Here is a 22,299-nt window from a genome sequence, read left to right on the forward strand (position 1 = left end):
ACTCAAACCGGAAATGTTATAAACGCGATAATCCACAATGGAGTACGTATTAGGTGTCAAAATTACTCACCATGTGAGACAGCGACAACATGTGAGGGAAGGACGCTGCCTGAAATTACGTCAGTGCCCAGGGCAGGAAACCGGAACACTAACGGCCACAAGACAGAAAATTCCACTGGTGCACCCACATTGCAGTCGACCAACAGAGTTAATTGCACTGCATGGCGGCTGAATTTCAGCAGTAGAAACACTCGGTGTTGCTCACCGGAAAACCTCCCCAACAGCGAACCACCGAAGCGAACCACCACAACATGAATACACGTGGCTTGGGTAGTTGAAACCTCTACTCGACTTTGACGTCCAGGGTCGGTGAACCACGAAGGTCGTAGCGATCGGACAGCTCCACGCCCGCTCCGACACTGCGCAGGGACTGCCAGCGGCCCCAGCCGACTGCACCGCGCGGAGATATCCTCCCTCGTCCGCAACAACCGACCTACCGCCTCCACACACCCTAGCCGGAAACGATATGCACCAAACCAAAGATGGTACACGACGCAAGGAAGAAGAACCACGACGCAACCGCAACAAGGGCGGGAAACCAAACACACATAGACAGCCAAGTTCACGAAAACGCATGGTTGGGAGTCAGCACGGCTCAAGGACTACACCGAAACACGTATGGGCGAAAATGGAAAAATAAATGTGATTGCTCAAGGCAGAACTGTTTTTCGAAACATTCGTTCGAAAACAAACAAAGAGAAAAGAGTGAGCTTCAAAATGAGAACCTGATAACGAGGCCCAAAAAGTTCGATGTACACTCTAAGAAAAAAAAGATGCATAACGAAGGAATTATTCGAATGGGGCGGAAATCGATAGACGCGATGTTCAGACGAACGCATTAGTACAATTTGAGGAAAATTGCGTGATCTACTTAGAAGAACGAGCTACAGAAATTGAGCACGTGAATAGTCCATTGGTCCAACTGTCGCCCTTTTTGAAACAGTTATGCCGCTCCACAGCGACTGACAGCGTTACTAGATGTCCTCCTTACGGATACCGTGCCAGTTTCTGTCCAGCTGGGGCGTCAGATCGTCAGATGCCGAGCGGGTTGCAGAGTCCTCCCCATAATGCTCCAAGCGTTCTCAGCTGGGGAGAGATCCCGACACCTCGCTGGCCAAGGTAAGGCGTGTGCGGGCGGCCATTATCTTGCTGAAATGTAAGCGCAGGATGGCTTGCCGTGAAGGGCAACAAAAAGGGGGCACAATATCGTCGACGTAGCATTGTGCTATAAGGGTGCTGCAGACCACAACCAAAGGGGTCCTGCTGTGGCAAACAAATACCATCATTCTTGAATGAGATTTTCACTCTGCAGCGGAGTGTGCGCTGATATGAAACTTCCTGGCAGATTAAAACTGTGTGCCGGACCGAGACTCGAACTCGGGACCTTTGCCTTTGGCGGGCAAGTGCTCTACCAACCGAGCTACTCAAGCACGACTCACGCTCTGTCCTCACAGCATTACTTCTGCCAGTATCTCGTCTCCTACCTTCCAAACTTTACAGAATCTCTCCTGTGAACCTTGCAGAACTAGCACTCTCCTACCTTCCGAGTTCGAGTCTCGGTCCGGCACACAGTTTTACAAGGTGCATTCAAGTTCTAAGGCCTCCAATTTTTTTTCTCCGGACTGGAAAGAGATAGAAACATGCGCATTGTTTTAAAATGACGCCACGTTCATTGTCAATACGTCCCAGAGATGGCAGCACCGTACGGCAAATGGAATTTTACCACCAACGGCGAGAATGAGAATTGTTTTAAATACTTAAAATGGCGCGTTTTCCTTAATTGAACAGCGTGCAATCATTCGTTTTCTGAATTTGCGTGGTGTGAAACCAATTGAAATTCATCGACAGTTGAAGGAGACATGTGGTGATGGAGTTATGGATGTGTCGAAAGTGCGTTCGTGGGTGCGGCAGTTTAATGAAGGCAGAACATCGTGTGACAACAAACCGAAACAACCTGGGGCTCGCACAAGCCAGTCTGACGACATTATCGAAAAAGTGGAGATAATTGTTTTGGGGGATCGCCGAATGACTGTTGAACAGATCGCCTCCAGAGTTGGCATTTCTGTGGGTTCTGTGCACACAATCCTGCATGACGACCTGAAAATGCGGAAAGTGTCATCCAGGTGGGTGCCACAAATGCTGACGGACGACCACATGGCTGCCCGTGTGGCATGTTGCCAAGCAATGTTGACGCGCAACGACAGCATGAATGGGACTTTCTTTTCGTCGGTTGTGACAATGGATCAGACGTGGATGCCATTTTTCATTCCAGAAACAAAGCGCCAGTCAGCTCAATGGAAGCACACAGATTCACCGCCACCAAAAAAATTTCGGGTAACCGCCAGTGCTGAAAAAATGATGGTGTCCATGTTCTGGGACAGCGATGGTGTAATCCTTACCCATTGCGTTCCAAAGGGCACTACGGTAACAGGTGCATCCTACGAAAATATTTTGAAGAACAAATTCCTTCCTGCACTGCAACAAAAACGTCCGGGAAGGGCTGCGCGTGTGCTGTTTCACCAAGACAACGCACCCGCACATCGAGCTAACGTTACGCAACATTTTCTTCGTGATAACAACTTTGAAGTGATTCCTCATGCTCCCTACTCACCTGACCTGGCTCCTAGTCACTTTTGGCTTTTTCCAACAATGAAAGACACTCTCCGTGGCCGCACATTCACCAGCCGTGCTGCTATTGCCTCAGCGATTTTCCAGTGGTCAAAACAGACTCCTAAAGAAGCCTTCGCCGCTGCCATGGAATCATGGCGTCAGCGTTGTGAAAAATGTGTACGTCTGCAGGGCGATTACATCGAGAAGTAACGCCAGTTTCATCGATTTCGGGTGAGTAGTTAATTAGAAAAAAAAAAAATCGGAGGCCTTAGAACTTGAATGCATCTCGTAATCTGCCAGGAAGTTTCATATCAGCGCACACTCCGCTGCAGAGTGAAAATCTCATTCTGGAAACATCCCGCAGGCTGTGGCTAAGCCATGTCTCCGCAATATCCTTTCTTTCAGGGGTGCAAGTTCTCCAAGTTTCGCAGGAGAGCTTCTGTAAAGTTGGAAGGTAGGAGACGAGATACTGGCAGAAAAAATGCTGTGAGAACGGGGCGTGAGTCGTGCTTGGGTAACTCAGTTGGTAGAGCACTTGCCCGCGAAAGGCAAAGGTCCCGAGTTCGAGTCTCGGTCCGGCACACAGTTTTAATCTGCCAGGAAGTTTCACCATCATTCTTGCTTGTCGGGCAGCATGGCGGGCGAGAGTCAGGTTGGTGTCCCAAACCAATCCGGCGCGTATCGAGACACGTCTCTGCCGATAATCGGAGCTCAGTTCCGTGGAATTCAAGAGATTCCAGGTCATTGTTTAATGAATAAACATAAATCTTCATTTCCGATCAGTGATTCGTTACTTCAAAGTACGTACTCTTCCATACGTATAATTTTGCCCCTTAATTTATGAGACCCCGTGCAGTGTAAACTCCTATGCTGAATTTCTTCCTCCCGGTATCTCGTTCGACGCTTCGCGGTTCTCCGTTACGATTTTGAAACGTCCTGTGTACGAGCGCCTTACGGGGCAGGATGATGCCACAAGGTAATGAAAGAGCTAGGAGGATTTGCAGCCTGCAAGACAGGTCCGTACTGGGCGGCTGGCTGTGTTCGCAGGCCGTGCGCCGGCGCCGGCGTTTCGGCAGCCGCCCGTGTAGCCATCGTCAGGGGCGGCAGCGGCAGCAGCAGTAGCGGCGGGGAGAGGAGAGGGAGTGGGCGCCGGACCGCCGCCTGCTGCCCGCCAGCCCGCCGAGCCCGCCGCTGCTCCCCTGCGAGGTCAGCCGTGTGTCTTCTGTGTTGTGTCTGCACCCACACTAACACCCGCTGTCGTAACACACTAGCGTAACTGTGCAAGCGGCTGGTGTCGCTCTTGTTAGAAGATAATGAGCTCACGTCAGGGAGGCAGAACGTGTACGACACACATTAATCAAGCTCTAACGTCGTACGCCAGTCCGATTTACATCAATCGTCAGCCGTCGTTTGAGGTACGAAAAAGGAATGTTCTGCCAAGTACTATTGTCAGCATGCAGTCGCCACGGTGGACCACTCCAAGAAGCCGTTTTCAAGTCTCTCTCTCTCTCTCTCACACACACACACACTCAGTACCGTAAGCGCACATATGTGGACTTCGAGGCTTCACTGCATAAAATTAATGAACGGCTTTCACCAGTTCAAGACATTTAGTGCACCTTTGTGTACGTTGCGTAGTTTCTGTTTTTCCCTCTTGATGACGTCAAGTGAGTTGGTAAAAACCGTTTATTAATTTTACGAAGCGGAACATCCAAGGCCACAAATGAGTACCCACGAACTGAAGAGGATGTTGTTGTGGTCTTCAGTCCTGAGACTGGTTTGATGCAGCTATCCATGCTACTCTATCCTGTGCAAGCTTCTTCATCTCCCAGTACCTACTGCAGCCTACATCCTTTTGAATCTGCTTAGTGTATTCATCTCTTGGTCTCCCTCTATGGGCCGGCCAGTATGGCCGAGCGGTTCTAGGCGCTTCAGTCTGGAACCGCGCGACCGCTACGGTCGCAGGTTAGAATCCTGCCTAGAGCATGGATGTGCGTGATGTCCTTAGGTTAATTAGGTTTAATTAGTTCTAAGTTCTAGGGGACTATTGATCTCAGATGTTAAGTCCCTTAGTGCGCAGAGCCATTCTCCCTCTATGATTTTTATCCTCCACGCTGCCCTCCAGTACTAAATTGGTGATCCCTTGATGCCTTAGAACATGTCCTACCAACCGATCCCTTCTTCTAGTCAAGTTGTGCCACAAACTCCTCTTCTCCCCAATTCTATTCAATACCTCCTCATTAGTTACGTGATCTACCCATCTAAGCTTCAGCATTCTTATGTAGCACCACATTTCGAAAGCTTCTATTCTCTTCTTGTCAAAACTATTTATCGTCGACGTTTCACTTCCATACATGGCTACACTCCATACAAATACTTTCAGAAACGACTTCCTGACCCTTAAATCTAGTCGATGTTAACAAATTTCTCTTCAGAAACGCTCTCCTTGCCATTGACAGTCTACATTTTATATCCTCTCTACTTCGACCATCATCAATTATTTTGCTTCCCAAACAGCAAAACTCCTTTACTACTTTAAGTGTATCATTTCCTAATCTAATTCCCTCAGCATCACCGGACTTAATTCGACTACATTCCATTATCCTTGTTTTGCTTTTCTTATACCCTCCTTTCAAGACACTGTCCACTCCGTTCAACTGCTGTTCCAAGTCCTTTGCTATCTCTGACAGAATTACAATGTCATCGGCAAACCTCAAAGTATTTATTTTTTCCCCATGGATTTTAATACCAACTCCGAACATTTCTTTTATTTCCATTACTGCTTGCTCAGTGAGCAAGCAGTAAAGGAAACAAAAGAAAAGTTCGGAGTAGGTATTAAAATCCATGGGGAAAAAATAAATACTTTGAGGTTCGCCGATGACGTAATTCTGTCAGAGACAGCAAAGGACTTGGAACAGGCGTGGCATAACGTGTTCGATGGCAGTATTCGGCATCTGCAAGATCGACTGGATGCCAGATGGTTCAAATGGCTCTGAGCACTATGGGACAACATCTGAGGTCATGAGTCCCCTAGACGTAGAACTACACTCCTGGAAATTGAAATAAGAACACCGTGAATTCATTGTCCCAGGAAGGGGAAACTTTATTGACACATTCCTGGGGTCAGATACATCACATGATCACACTGACAGAACCACAGGCACATAGACACAGGCAACAGAGCATGCACAATGTCGGCACTAGTACAGTGTATATCCACCTTTCGCAGCAATGCAGGCTGCTATTCTCCCATGGAGACGATCGTAGAGATGCTGGATGTAGTCCTGTGGAACGGCTTGCCATGCCATTTCCACCTGGCGCCTCAGTTGGACCAGCGTTCGTGCTGGACGTGCAGACCGCGTGAGACGACGCTTCATCCAGTCGCAAACATGCTCAATGGGGGACAGATCCGGAGATCTTGCTGGCCAGGGTAGTTGACTTACACCTTCTAGAGCACGTTGGGTGGCACGGGATACATGCGGACGTGCATTGTCCTGTTGGAACAGCAAGTTCCCTTGCCGGTCTAGGAATGGTAGAACGATGGGTTCGATGACGGTTTGGATGTACCGTGCACTATTCAGTGTCCCCTCGACGATCACCAGTGGTGTACGGCCAGTGTAGGAGATCGCTCCCCACACCATGATGCCAGGTGTTGGCCCTGTGTGCCTCGGTCGTATGCAGTCCTGATTGTGGCGCTCACCTGCACGGCGCCAAACACGCATACGACCATCATTGGCACCAAGGCAGAAGCGACTCTCATCGCTGAAGACGACACGTCTCCATTCGTCCCTCCATTCACGCCTGTCGCGACACCACTGGAGGCGGGCTGCACGATGTTGGGGCGTGAGCGGAAGACGGCCTAACGGTGTGCGGGACCGTAGCCCAGCTTCATGGAGACGGTTGCGAATGGTCCTCGCCGATACCCCAGGAGCAACAGTGTCCCTAATTTGCTGGGAAGTGGCGGTGCAGTCCCCTACGGCACTGCGTAGGATCCTACGGTCTTGGCGTGCATCCGTGCGTCGCTGCGGTCCGGTCCCAGGTCGACGGGCACGTGCACCTTCCGCCGACCACTGGCGACAACATAGATGTACTGTGGAGACCTCACGCCCCACGTGTTGAGCAATTCGGCGGTACGTCCACCCGGCCTCCCGCATGCCCAGTATACGCCCTCGCTCAAAGTCCGTCAACTGCACATACGGTTCACGTCCACGCTGTCACGGCATGCTACCAGTGTTAAAGACTGCGATGGAGCTCCGTATGCCACGGCAAACTGGCTGACACTGACGGCGGCGGTGCACAAATGCTGCGCAGCTAGCGCCATTCGACGGCCAACACCGCGGTTCCTGGTGTGTCCACTGTGCCGTGCGTGTGATCATTGCTTGTACAGCCCTCTCGCAGTGTCCGGAGCAAGTATGGTGGGTCTGACACACCGGTGTCAATATGTTCTGTTTTCCATTTCCAGGAGTGTACTTAAACCTAACCAACTTAAGGACATCACAGACAGCCATGGCTGAGGCAGGATTCGAACCTGCGACCGTAGCAGCAGAGCGGTTCCAGACTGAAGCGCCTAGAACTGCTCGGCCACCCCGGCCGGCTCAGAAGGGGCAAGATCGGGACTATATGGAGGATGATCCAGCACTTCAAATTTGAGTTTCTGGAGCGTTTCAGCAGTGTGGGCAGCAGTATGCGGACGGGCTTTGTCGTGCAACAACACAACACCTTTTGACAGCAATCCTCGGCGTTCTCTTCGAATTGCAGGCTTTAGCGTGGCAGTAAGCATCTCACTGAAACGTACTCTGTTTATACTTGTGCCCCTTTCCCCATAATGTTCCAGTACTGGACATTGTGCGTCCCAAAAAACCGTAAGCATCATTTTTCCTGCTGACAGTTGGGTCCTGAACTTTTTCTTGCACGGCGAATTTGGATGTTTCCCTTCCATACTCTGCTGTTTACTCTTCGGCTCGTAATGATGGATCCATGTTTCGTCACCAGTAATGATCCTGTCTAAGAAGTTGTCCCCTTCGTTATCGTAGCGATCCAAATGTTTTTTGCAGATGTCCGAGCGCGTTTGTTTATTCAACTGTGTGGGTTGTTTTGGGACCCATCTTGCACAAACTTTATGAAACCCAAGTTGTTGTGGATGATTTCATAGGCAGAACCGTGACTAATTTACAGACGTTGTGCCACTTCGTCAATAGTTAATCGTCTGTCTAAGAGAATCATTTCACACTAACGCTCAGTGGTTTCTTCATTCGTGTCGGTAAACGGTCGTCCGGCTCCTTTATTATGTGTAACACTTGTGCGACCATTTCGGAATTTTTCAGTCCATTCGTAGACACTCCGTTGTGACAAAACACTGTTCCCGTACTATACCGAAAGTCCTCGATTAATTTCGGCCCCTGATACGCCTTCCGACCACAAAAAACGGATCACTGAATGTTGCTCTTCTTTGGTGCAAATAGACAGCGGAGCAGCCATGATCAACAGCACGACAGTGATAACGAAACTAACCTAGCAGCTTGAAAATTGCAAAGATATAATGACAAATAAATAAAGCATGCGTCATCAATGTAAAACCACAGTAATACCAAAATTTACAAAAATATAACTAAATTGCTGATAATAATTGACTTACCCTCGTGCTTACCGCCTTTAGCTTGAAATCCAATTGTACTGCGTCGAACCACGGAGACCTGAAAAACGTCAGCCTGGCCCCGTCGCTGTTTCACTGCTGTACACTGTCACGCACGTAACAAGAAAGGGATGAGCAAAAATCCCGCGTCTCCACTGATCTGAGACTGAGCTTCTAAAAAGTATGTCGCGACCCACGTTGGGTTACTATATATGATACAGTCTCTACAGGGTGGTCCAAAAGTCCGGAAACACCCTCATTAAATTCAAATGAGTAGCAAACAAGGAAAAAGAGTCCGTACACATGAGGAACGGGAAGGGGGAAACTTTATAGGTTATGTCACCATCATGGCGGCCATCTTGGATTCCACTCCAAAATTTCAAATGGGAATGTGGTCATTTGACATATCAAACAGATAGAGAATTTCACCAGAAAAACATTGCCTTTGTTATTTTAAACATAGCTTTATTCATTCTCAGGTTATAGCTAGTTACATGTGGCAGCGGTGGGACGCTCGGCAGCGTCGATGTTACACAGTCCGGAGAGACCACCAACAGTCATAGGAATGGCTCGATATGTTTTCCATTACGTTGGATTGTTAATGCTATCATCCACAGCCCGTCCTGATGAACTTTGACCAACACATCTGGCTGAATTTGACCACACCCATCAACAATGCGCGGCTTTAGATGATGCAAATCCCGTATTTTCACAGAATAAACCAGTGCTTTGACATGACCCCAAAGATAAAAATCCAAAGGAGTCAAATCTGGTGAACGTGGTGGCCACTCCACAGCACCCTTACGACCAATCCACTTTTGAGGGAACTGCACATCCAGGTATGCTCGCACATTGTGCCCATAATGTGGTGGGGCACCATCATGCTGGAAGAATTCCGTAAATGTTCCGTCCTCCGATAACAACGAGGGAAACACTTCTTCATCCAATAACCTCAGATAACCGTTGGCTGTTAACGTACCATCAATAAAAAAAAGTCCAACACACACCACACCGCACCAGACCATCACTTTTTGTGAGTCGACCGTTTTGGAAGGATCAATCCAGTGCGGATATGTGTCGGGCCAGTATCTGTGATTCTGCTTGTTCACTTCACCATTGATGAAGAAATTGGCGCCGGCCGCGGTGGTCTCGTGGTTCTAGGAACCGTGCGACTGCTACGGTCGCAGGTTCGAATCCTGCCTCGGGCATGGATGTGTGTGATGTCCTTAGGTTAGTTACGTTTAAGTAGTTCTAAGTTCTAGGGGACTGATGACCACAGCAGTTGAGTCCCATAATGCTCAGAGCCATTTTAGCCAAGAAATTGGCTTCATCACTGAACAGCACCTGATAGGGGAAACGTGGGTTTATCTGCAGCTGCTGTGTCACCCATTCTGCGTACTGTATCCGACGGTCTGGGTCATCCTCGTTCAGTTGTTGGAGCAGATGAATCTTGTACGGGTGCCATTTGTGCTGCGGTAAAATTCGCAGTATGGAGGTATGGCTAACCCCACATTCTTGTGACAGGCGACGAGTACTCGTACCCTTGCTAAATAATGCCAACACGCTCACTGTTGTTGCTTCATCGGTGGCGGATTTTGGTCTTCCTGATTTAGGTTTATCTGCGACAGAATCTTGCTCGGAATTTGGCCAAAAGCTTGGCAAATGCGCTGCGAGTGATGGGCTGTCTGGTTGGGTGACGACTGTGCTTCTTTCTCCGATATCAAGATGATTTCAATGCGTTCTTCATGCGTTAAAGATATTTTGTAACCTGTTGAAACGTCCCCTTTTTGAAGAATTATACAAGACTGTGCTTTAACTGACACACAATATTTTTTAGCGCAACGCAATCTGACTTTCAATAATCCCTACAAAAGAATGGCCCTGTCTAATATTAACCTATACGTTTCACAAATCACTTACCTCACAAAAATATTCGTTACTCGAACTACTGCAATACAGCGAGCGCCACTACTGCCAGCTAAATAAAAGATTCAAACTAAGGAAGGCACTAACTACTGATAGGCATAGTTAGCAAATGAAAGATTTTAATAGAGAACAAACACTGTATTTACCTTAATAGTCATATTATATATAGCAGTTCATGACAGTCTTACAAATTTCAAAACTCCGCCATCTCTCTCCCCACATCCATCACTGCTGGCGGCTCACCTCCAACTGCGCAACGCTACGCGCTGTTAACATCCAGCTGCCGCTGCCCAACACTACAATGGCAGACAACAATGCAAACTAGCCACAGACTGCACACAGCACAGCCAGTGATTTTCATACAGAGCGCTACGTAACGTTGCCAATAAGAAAACATAAACAGCCTACTTACATAGTCCCCATGCTCCCCACAAAAAATTTTACAAATTGTTTTGGGCAGTGGCCAATAATGATTTGATAAAATTTTTCATAATTACAATAACAAAGATATCAAATGCACACACTTATTGATACACTGTTGGTCAAAATGTAAAATTTTCTCACGGTCCATAAAGACAGTCCTGATCATTCATCATAGTAAAATTGCAGTTTTTTTTTCTCAAAATCTGAGCAGTAAAAGAAAATGCACACGGAAGTAGTGGATTTCCATTCTGTCTTGAAGAAGTAGTGTTGTCCTTCCAACGGAAAGACAGTGCTGACTCTTGTCATGCAGACAGGTAATGGGTCACAACAGAGCAAACCCACAGCAGAGCCATTCGACGTTTTGAAGAATATTGGTAGGTAGGTCATCACAGAGCAGACCCACTGCAGTCCTGGTAGAGATTACGGTATTGGTGGGCCACCTGAGGTTCAGACCCACTGCAGTCCTTGTAGAAATAATGGTGTTGGTGAGTCATCAAAGGTGAAGACCCACTGTAGTCCTTGTGGAGATGGCTAGCAGCCATGTGTTGCGACTGTGCAGGTGCACAATCACCATTGAAGAGTCTTGCAGACAATATAGCAAGTCCATAAACCACCACTTGTGCACTCACAAAGTTTTTGGAATTGTCCTTAGAACCAGCAATGCTGTTATCCAGTCCCTTGCTGAATTATTAACACACGTGCAAACACTAACAGTCCCAACTTCTCACATATTGTGCATTCTATGACCAACAGAAACGTGTGCAGTGAAATGTAACTTAATTTGAAGAACTGGTGTCTATATCATTATAAATTTACAACATAAGAATACAATTACAAAGGTACAAAACACATCATTAAAGAACATAACAATACGGATAACATTTGTAGTAATAGGGGCTTTACAAAAGAATAGAAATAAACATATGCATCAGTGTTACAAGAATTATGACATAAGTACATACATAAAAGATCAGAATAATTATTGAAACATCGACTTCACACATGAGCATTAAAACAGAACAGAATAAATAATGTCTAAACATCTATACGAAGTAAATAACATATTATTAATGCAAATTATATTTGAGGATAACAGTATTCCTCATCATAGTTCATGTAGCTGAGTATTAGAAACATTCTACAACATAAGTCTTATCAGATAAACATGTTAAGACAGGAAGAACATAAATACACAAGGGTCCACAAACACTTTCTTTACTTCTCGGAGATATCCCTTCGTTCTTCATTATTCCCAAAAGGTCCTATCTATACCTGCTTTCTGTACTTTTTTTGTATAACTTCTCAATGCGTTTCTTCCAATTCATCGCAACTCATTCTCTTATATAGTCTACCCCCTCTTAAGTTAACTTAAATCTACTGAGCTCAGATGCTAAACTAAGGGGCGAGGCAATGCAGCAGCACAAAACAATTAACACAAACAGCAATGACAAAAAAATGCAGATTTGCAAAGGAAGCAGCATTACAGAAATTAGCAAAGCAATTGCAATATTACAACTAATATAAGGCAATGTGCAGCAAACAAGAAAAATAAATCTGGCTTAGCAGAGTAACACAAATTAAAATTCAGTAGCACTATGCCTGGCAAACAGCAGCAGAAAATGAAATAACTTATACCTAAACATGACATAGCTCAAGCAGAAAAAATAGTAAACTAAAGATAACAATGCAGATAAGGGAAATGTATAATCACATCTTAATGTCTAAGTAATTAAAGTGGTGCACCACAAGAAGTTATTCTACCAAAAAAGTTACCAAGTACTTGAAAAGAAAATTATGAATGCAGTTCCTGTGAAGGTAAATCTCTTTTTGTGCTCCCTCATTTTTTTGAAAAAATTATTATTTACTCGATCTGTAGACAGAAAATATTTATATTAGTACATCTATAAAATTTTATTTTAACCAATGCTGCAGTGCTGCTAGAAACTAGATATTAAACAAAATGAGCAATCTCTCAACTAGAAAGACAATGGATGTAAAATGTTTCTCATCATTTCATTAGGCATTTTAGTAAATATCATAAATTAAGAGCTCCACAGTGTAATCATATGTCTTGAAGTTCGAGCATGTCGTATTTGCGATGCTTTCTACAAAGGAATGTCAATAGCGAGGATAATGGCCTCCCTTTTTTTTTTGCACCTAATGGCTTTCTTTTGTCAGACGTCTACCTCTCAGCTGGGCGCCCAAAACGCATTACGTCAAGGTCACTTACCTTTCTTGCTGAAATATTTACTACGGCAGTTTCCGCCACAGTGACAGTCTCATATAAAAATATTTCACAGGTCAAGAATTTGGGTTACACATCTGTAGAAACAAAATCCTATAAATATAACAGCGTCCAAAAAATTTTCGCCAGCATTGTGATACATTCACGCATATACATACATTTCATAACTCTTAAAGTACGATTCTTGGTTTCCAACAACCTTTTTCACAAACCAGAGTCCCTAACCACTACTCATTATTCCTTACCTTATTATACATATACATATTCGTCGACACTTCTTCAATATTTCATCATAACAAATACGTAGCATAATCAAATTCCTCATATAGCATCAGCTTATTGATCATAAACATACCTCAGCAGCATAATACACATCGTCGTCATAAAAATAACATCATAACACCTCAGTCAAATCTCAAAAACGTCGTAGCTTTCTGCAATAATTTATAAACCTAAAAAAAAGTTCTCTGCTCATTTCAATAGTGTCATCTACCTCAAACGTACTTTAAATATCATGACCCATACCAAATACATCATTCAAAGCTCTCATAGTATTACAATGATTCTGAAAAAATATGAAGAGTTCACAAAGTACATACAAAATACAATTTCATAAGTGTGAAGTTATCCAACGGTGTAATTACGTAAACATCTGTCACTGATGTAGTAAAATAAATGTTTGTCTCTCTCAGTTAAATAATCAGATAGCTGTGTAATTCTGTGTTGGAGGAATATGGTACCGATGTGTAAAGTTGTATAAGCAAATACCATATTAGCTAGGGCTCCTTGTGCTTGCCAAACACACGGTACACAAAGTAAGCGTGTACCCCCCTGAGGATTAATGTAATTATACCCTCAGGTGTTACAGATTACAGCAATGGAATGAAATGTATCATGGAAAAACTTTGTAATTCAAAAAACTTGAAAAATAAATGGTTCAAGTACAAAATTAATCACTCAAATGCGTGTCCTGTAGCGCTAAATGTGCGTCTTGTTGTAAGATAATTCTGTGAAAGTGTCGTATTTATTGTCCTCTGTAACCAAAGTTCTGCTAAAGTCAATGTACTTACCTCGTAATAAACGAAGTGAATTGCTTTGCGTATAGATATCTTAGTTATTACGCTTATTGCCGTGATGAGGAAAGTACTGTGCTGTAACGTATTGTTGTGCCACGAAAAAGGCTGTCTCAAAAGTTACTACTAAAACATGTTTTACTTTCCAGAAGAATTCAGAAAAACTGTGCAGATATAAAACAGATACAGCACAAAAGCAACAATGTAAATTGTGTCACACATTAGTAGCGTCGTGATATAATCGTGTAGCTGTCACAGAAACCAAATACTAAGTCATCCTTAATCTCACACAAACTACTTCAAATAAGGAATGTCTTTTCAAGTAAACCAAAATGGTGCATTAAAATCTCATTAGCAGTACTGGTAAATGTTCTAAGTACGTGAGCCTTATAGTTGTTACGTAATCGTGCAACTAACAAGCAAGAATGTACAAATAACAACACTGTGTCGTCTGTTCACTATAACAATGCATTCGTAATTTCTGTTGAAATAAGTTCTCTTGGTTCTTGACTGGATATTTAACTTCAAACATTGTTGCATGTTAACAGTTTAAGCATACTAGAAATGTGAAGTGGAAAGTTTTATGGCAAAGACAAAGTTAAAAAGCACACATTATCTTTCAATTAACGGTTTTACATGTGAAATGTTGGGTAAACCTTTACTCTTCCTAGTACGCAGAGTTTCAACCTGAACGCAATTATCATGCAGTATACATCGATAAAGAATACTGGAATTTTTCTCAAGGTTAGCGTCTATGTTATTTTTCTCTGAGCCAGCCGGCGCACGCGGCTGCCTGTGGTGCGAGTCATTGTCTGCTATCTCTTTGTTGGCGCGCGTCGTTATTGGGATTAGGAGACCTAACTTCTACAAATTCACCTTGACGAGAAGGCCCTGCCCTGTTTGAAGCTCGCCAGTTCTGATGGAATTCAGGTCTGTCGTTTTGTCGGTAGTTTACATAGTTTCTTGTTTGTCGGTCATGTGGTGGAGAATTTCTCCCGAAATCGTAACTGCGTGGTGGACCGTTGCGTCTGAAGTTATTCTGTCTCCCTTGATAATAATAGTTCTGGTTACCATATTGTCTGTTTCTATGATTGTCTCTGTCATATTCATTACTACGGAAATGCGAACTTTCTCTGTAACTATTACCCTGCCAGTGGTTGTCATACGGGTGGCGTCTGTTTTGGTCACGATTTGTGTTGTGAGAATAGCCTCGTCCTGTCCAGTTATTATTTCTTTCATCACGGAATTGCGACGGATGTGACCTGTAATTGTTGTGTTCCTGTTTTCGCATCCCGCGACTGTCTGTGTCAATTTCTAATTCTTGTAACAGTCCCTGAAAAGCTTCAATGTCGTCTTTGCAACGTCCTGCTAAAATAATATGTCGTAAATGTTCAGGTAATTTGATTAAGCAAATGCGGATGAATTCTGAGGGGCTGTATGGGTTTGAAAGATACTGATTCTTATGCAACATGTCTTCAAAATATTTGACAAGACTGGAAAATTCAGATTGTTCAAAGTGTTTCATCATCATGATGCTATGTTTTACTCGGTCTTGTGTAGCTTGAGACCAATATGCTGAGAGGAAGGCATGGTAAAATTCTCCTTCACTGTGACAATCGTGAATGACCGATCGCATTCTTACAGCTGGTTCATTCTCTAAGTAGCCACACATAAATTCTAATCTGTGTTCTAACGACCAGTTGGGAGGAAAACAATGAGAGAATTGATGGAGCCATGCTTGTGGATGAATGTCGTTGCCAGAATTCTTAAATGTTTTGAATTTACGTGTAGTAATGAAGAGCTTATAGTCAAAATCATCATGTCGGCGAGTCGCATATCGGTCATTGTTAGGTCGTGTCGGCCGTTCCATCTCAAAATTCGGTGCACATTGCCAATTTCTTTCATAACTTCCGAAATGCCCTGTGTTATTATTTTGCGGCTTTTCCGTATTTCTAAGTCCCTCTTCCCGTGTTGGAGCGCGAGTGTCCTCTGAAATTTGTAATTTTTGTATTACTTGTGCCAACTGATCTTGTACTTCCCGGATTTCTCTTTTGTACTGTATATTGATTTGATTTTGATTGAATTTCCTAGTTTGTTCGCACTCTTCTGTGTCATTAAAGACTACCGGTTTTGTGTCATTCAGATTATCATCTACCTTCGTAGATAAATTAGTGAACTGATCCGAAAGTTCGGCTGCTTTCTCCGATAGTGTACTTATTTCCTCAGTGTGTTTTTCTGAACCAAGTTTCAGAGTATCTACTGTGTCCTTTAAGTTTTCCTGAGTTTTTGCAGGTTGCGTAAGCGAATCGGTAGATGCAACTGAGTCAAATTTAGCTTGCAAGGTGTCATGATATTCATGAACAATAGTTTGCAGTTCTTTTATGGCTGCTTCGTGATTCTGTAATGCATTTTCATGCCGCGAAAAAATAGGTTGAAAATGCTCACAAATTTGTGTTTTTACGTCATTACAGACTTTTTGACATTTCGATTCAATGTTATGTAACTCAGTAGTTAAATCTTCACGTGTTTGTTCAAGAGTTTGTTCCAATGAGTCTAACTTTTGAAGCTGTTGCTGTGTTTGTCTCTGATTTTGTTCCATCGTGTCTAACTTTTGAAGCTTTTGCTGTGTTTGTCCCATTTGTTGTATTAATTGTAATAACAATGCATTGGTGTCTGAAACATGTTCCTCAGTACTTTTCGGCAGTGAATTTGCACCGGCAACATTCACATTTTTACAAGCGGAAAATGTGTCTTGACTCATTTGAGAAAACGGTGAGAACCCAAAACCTGAGTCTACAGTATTTGCAATATTGTGTTATGTCATTCCTGAGGCGAGCTGTTGCCGACCGATCGATCGATAATGCTTCCCTGTTCACTATCTGTTTCACTGTCTACACCATTATTTGACGCCCGCTCCATTTCCCTATGCACAGTTACCAAATTACTACTTTGAACATTAGTAAATTCATTACTCGGCGGCGCTGATAAGCTACGCTCGTCGTCACTATTATTTCTCAGTTTACTTTGGAGCCTAGTGTTACGTTTTTCACACGCCATTGTCACAATATTTCACACGATAACACAGAAAAGCACAATTTGAAGAGCAAAATAAGATAACACATTAACACAGAAATGGAAATAATGTCTACTTAAATACTTGGGGCAAATCTACATGCATGTCACAACTGTTTTACTGTACAACAATGAAAGACTGCAACTACAAAGGAAATTCTCTCTACAATTATGCGCTAGCAATAAACAAAATCTACGCTAATTACACAAACTACAAGGAAAAAAAATCAGAAGATTCCAGTGAGGTATCCTCGGCTAAGGGTCGACATATGAAACGTCCCCTTTTTGAAGAATTATACAAGACTGTGCTTTAACTGACACACAATATTTTTTAGCGCAACGCAATCTGACTTTCAATAATCCCTACAAAAGAATGGCCCTGTCTAATATTAACCTATACGTTTCACAAATCACTTACCTCACAAAAATATTCGTTACTCGAACTACTGCAATACAGCGAGCGCCACTACTGCCAGCTAAATAAAAGATTCAAACTAAGGAAGGCACTAACTACTGATAGGCATAGTTGGCAAATGAAAGATTTTAATAGAGAACAAACACTGTATTTACCTTAATAGTCATACTATATATAGCAGTTCATGACAGTCTTACAAATTTCAAAACTCCGCCATCTCTCTCCCCACATCCATCACTGCTGGCGGCTCACCTCCAACTGCGCAACGCTACGCGCTGTTAACATCCAGCTGCCGCTGCCCAACACTACAATGGCAGACAACAATGCAAACTAGCCACAGACTGCACACAGCACAGCCAGTGATTTTCATACAGAGCGCTACGTAACGTTGCCAATAAGAAAACATAAACAGCCTACTTACACTGTAAATAAGGAAACAATGATTAAAACGTTAGCATGAGTAAATGATACCTAACAGTTAAACACATGTAACATATCAGGCATGGGATAGTCACTTTGCACCGTTTCAGACTCCATTTTATGACTTCTCAGTGCGCAATACTCACGCTGCCGAGCGTCCCACTGCTGCCGCAAACAATTGGCTATAACCCGAGAATGAATAAAGCTATGTTTAAAATAACAACGACATTGTTTTTCTGGTGAAATTCTCTATCTGTCTGATATGTCACATGACCACATTCCCATTTGAAATTCTGGAGTTGAATCCAAGATGGCGGCTTTCAAGATGGCCCCCATGTTGATGTCATAGCCTATAAAGTTTCCCCCTTCCCGTTCCTCGTGTGTAGGGACTCTGTTTCCGTGTTTGCTACTCCATTTGGAATTTATCAGGGTGTTTCCGGACTTTTGAACCACCCTGTATAATGTCTCCAAGGACGTAAAACGCAAGGTCTTAATTTTAAATAGGGTCGGAGCTACGTTCGCAGATATTGGCTGCTTTGAGAACTGGTAGGCACAATGCTTTGTGGCTGACACTGGTCGCTAGCGTCCGCCAGAGTGGGGGTGGGGAAGGGGTGGGGAAGAGAGAAGCAGCCACTTGCTACCCCCACACCCTAAACCACCATCCTCTAATCAGGAGTACAGAGTCTGTACTGATATAATAGGTGATGGATAAACTTCAGTTCTCTGGGATAGAGTAAGTTTTTAGTGTCATCTATAAAGATTAGTTCTCTTGACATGGCATGTCTCGAAAATAACTAACTCATTTATTCAAAAAAGTGGCAACTTTAAAGTCAGGCCATCTCCACCCACATCTCCCTACTGGTATATTGCTGACAGCGTCAGTAGTTTTAGAGGCTTGATAAGATTCATATAGTGAAACACACAACGAAAGCACCTTTTAGTACAAGCTGATAACAAGAGACAAGATGTAGCAAATAACTAATTTTTTTTCGTGTATTGAATGGCAGCGTCAGTAACTGAAAGCTTAAAAACATTTTTCCGTCTTCGCAGTATGCAATTTTTAAAATGGATGTCCCCCTCTTCATGGTAGCGCTCAAGGAGTATGGAGCCGGGACATATTTTTTTCAGTTTTGTGAACGTTGATTATTCACTTCGATACCCACCGTGAGCAAGACTTACCTTTATTACTGAATGAGTATCACGAAACCCGGGGCGCGGTACCCAAACCCATTTACTGGTTAGCTACCTAACGGCTTCCAGGGACAACAAAAGTTGATTTTGAAATTACGCGTTATTATCGACCGAAGTTAAAATTTTAAAGTGCTGTCGTAAAATACTCATAAGGCATCATAACCTTATATTAAAAGTGTAACACAGTAAGACAAGTGTTACAGTTACAAACTGTGTGTTTGTCTCGAGACAACGCAACTGGCGGCGCGCAAATTCCCGAATTTTATTGAGCCAGTTAGCGACTTCCAACAAACATTAATATCAGATCTCCTTTCAACTTTTTCTCACTTACTTGCTTGGAGCAAATACAGGGCCGATCAAAATTTTTTATTTACCTAGCAGAACTTTGAATTTGTGATTAAAGCAGGGATTTCGTTTTGAATATTCTGTCATATCCGCATTCTGATAATAAAAGAAGTGTAGACATGTAAATGCTAGTGGTACTGGTTGTTCACGTAGAGGGTCGCTGACGAGTGTCCACAACAACACTGACGTCGCTTTACCTAAGACACCTCCATTCGGATAGGCGTGATTCCTTGTGCTGTCTGCACAGCAGTCGGGTGCATTAGTTTGTAGCAGTGTGTTCCTATACTGATCAGGTTGCCTCGTAGCACGGCGGAAGCAGGAGACTGGAACTGAAAAAAGTGCTGTAACTTTATTTGTTCTAATCAGGCAATAGCAAGAGAAGCAGGTGTAGGCCAATCTACAGTGGTGTATAGAATTCGCGAGGAAGTAAAAAGCATGCGAGCAGATCCCATCTCAGTCTCAACAGTGCAACGCCATCTCTGTGAACAAGGTTTAAAGGGGTGCAGTGCGACAAAAAAAACTTTTATTACCCAAACAGAATAAGGTGAAACGACTGCAAGAGGCATAACAACACAAAAACTGGAGTGCGCAGCAGTGTTCCACGGTGTTATTCGCGGACGAGTCCTGGTTTGAAGTATTAAGAATGTATCGTCTAATGTTTCTTCCCCGACTCTCCGTGGAGAACGTACGGAGAGTCAGTGTGTGACGACAATGGTGAAGCGTGGTGGAGAGTCTGTCATGGTGTGAGAATGTTTTGCGGGTAATGAAGTCGGTGATGTAGTGAGAATTTATGAAACACTAAAGAAGTAAGGATACCACAGGATACTGATCAACAATCCCGCCCAGTCTGGCGAGAGACTTAATACATGTAGGTTCGTTCTACAGTAGGACAATGTTCCCTAACGTGCTTCTAAATTGTGCAAAGCGTATGTTAGTAGGGTAAGGGAGATGTGGGGAACTGAAGAATATCATTTGGCCAATTCACTCAGCTGACTCAAATCCCATTGAACGCCTACGGGGTGAACTTGGCAGGGACGTCAGAAAACATAGGTCATCTAATGCTGGACATCTATAGAATAATATAGACGTGTTAACTGCATTATTCGCAAGAAACACTACAGAATCTTATCTCCAGAATGCCAAGAGTTTGTGCAGCTCTTCTGAGGGCAAAGAGTGGATACTTTGAAGAGCCTAAAATCTACACCAGTATGTGATGTACTTAATGATATAGAGAGAAAAATATTTATCGGTCTATTTAGTTTGTACGATGTGTTCGAGCACTGAAATAAAGTATATGGTGTTTTTTTGGATAATCGGAAACTTGTGACCTATAGTCTGTTTGCCACATTAACTCATTCGTAATCAAATGTCTGAAGATGTTTTATATACAGGAGTTCCATTCTTTAAGGACTCGGTGGTTTGCTGGTGGTAATCTAGTCGCTCTGTGATAATATCAAAAAGAGGCATATCTTCAGAGTGTTCGGAAACTGTGAATCGACGTCTCACACACACAGTTCTGACAACAGATTCTACAAGTTCATCAGTCACATCCGAATGTCTTCCCTGACCTCTTTCATCTCGCACATCTGTGCTAGGAGCCTCGATTTTTCTGCACCACTCCCTCACAGTACAATCACTCATAAGGCCGTCCCCCTCATCCGATGCAATGGACTCCGTCTGCTTCTAGGAAGCGAATGACAGAACATACCTTGCGACTGGTGGGACACGCAGTAACAAGCGCGACGAAGCTACATGAAACGCCCGCCGGACAGAACGGGTGATTAGGATTGTGGAAAAGGCCAAGTAAGTTGTCGGTCAGTTTCACTCAAAATTGTAATTTATTGTAATTTAATAACAACTTTAAACCAAAACGGCGCATAGCCGAACCTTTACAACTACGAGTTTCAAAATGTAAATCTTTCACGGCTGAAGGCCTCCAAACAAGAAACCTTAAAAATCAGCAAGTTAAAACTACAGGTAAAATAGGTAGGTGGAAAGCCTCAAGGCAAGAGTAGACACAACAAACATATGCAAGGTGCAATACAACCGGCTAAAGACCACAATTAAATTTTAAAATATATTACCATTATCTTTTAAGGCAGAAGGCCGCAGTGTTTTCGCTTAAGGGAAATTTTGAGAATAAGGCTTTAAGCGGCTGAAGGCCCACAGCTGATTTTCCAAAAATTCAAAAATACCTTAACCTTTAAATTTTCAATGGCCGAAAGCACACTGAATGAAAAGCAACGCAACGACAATAACTAAATTTAAGAATAAGGTTTTAAGCGGCTGAAGGCCCACAATTGATTTACATAAAACACAATAAAATTTTTCTTTTAAAAGATTGGCTATAACAGATTACCAACAGACCATTAAACACCCATGAAAAGGACAGTACAGACAACGGCACTCTGACGCCTCCAGGGGGGTGGGGGGGGGGGGAGTTGTCGGCCTACTTTCTAAACATTAACGTTCACCTAGGTGAGACAACAAGTAGTGGGCCTAACTACACTTGATCCGTCGGTAACCCAACCAAGAGACAGTCACAGACCGACCGACCAAACGACTTACTCGCCACCAATCGGTACATAAAAACTCCAAGACCAAGCCCTTACGGACGTAATTATCCACAATGAAATATGTATTAAACTTTCAAAACTACACGCCATGTTGGACAGCGACAACAGGTGAGGAAAGGGCGCTGCCTGAAATTACGTTAGTGGCCAGGGCAGGTAACCGGAACACTAACGGCCACAAGGCAGAAAATTCCGCTGGTGCACTTGAATTGTAGTCAACCAATATAGTTAATTCCACCGCATGGCGGCTAAATTTCAGCAATAAATGGTTCAAATGGCTCTGAGGGCTATGGGACTCAACTGCTGAGGTCATT

General features: G+C 43.6%; 1 protein-coding gene across 2 annotated transcripts in view; it reads left to right on the plus strand.

Moving 5' to 3' along the window:
• Positions 1-22,299, plus strand: part of LOC126210576 (uncharacterized) — a 71,396-nt gene that overhangs the window by 23,307 nt on the left and 25,790 nt on the right. Inside the window, exon 2 of one of the 2 annotated variants that reach the window (XR_007540707.1) lies at positions 3,718-3,876. The exons of the other annotated variant lie outside the window; for it this stretch is intronic. The gene's annotated coding sequence lies outside the window, so the exon portion shown is untranslated. The remainder of the gene's footprint in view (positions 1-3,717; positions 3,877-22,299) is intronic. 2 annotated transcript variants of the gene reach the window in all.

The sequence above is a fragment of the Schistocerca nitens genome, chromosome 10 (assembly GCF_023898315.1).
Source record: "Schistocerca nitens isolate TAMUIC-IGC-003100 chromosome 10, iqSchNite1.1, whole genome shotgun sequence".
NCBI lineage: Eukaryota > Metazoa > Arthropoda > Insecta > Orthoptera > Acrididae > Schistocerca > Schistocerca nitens.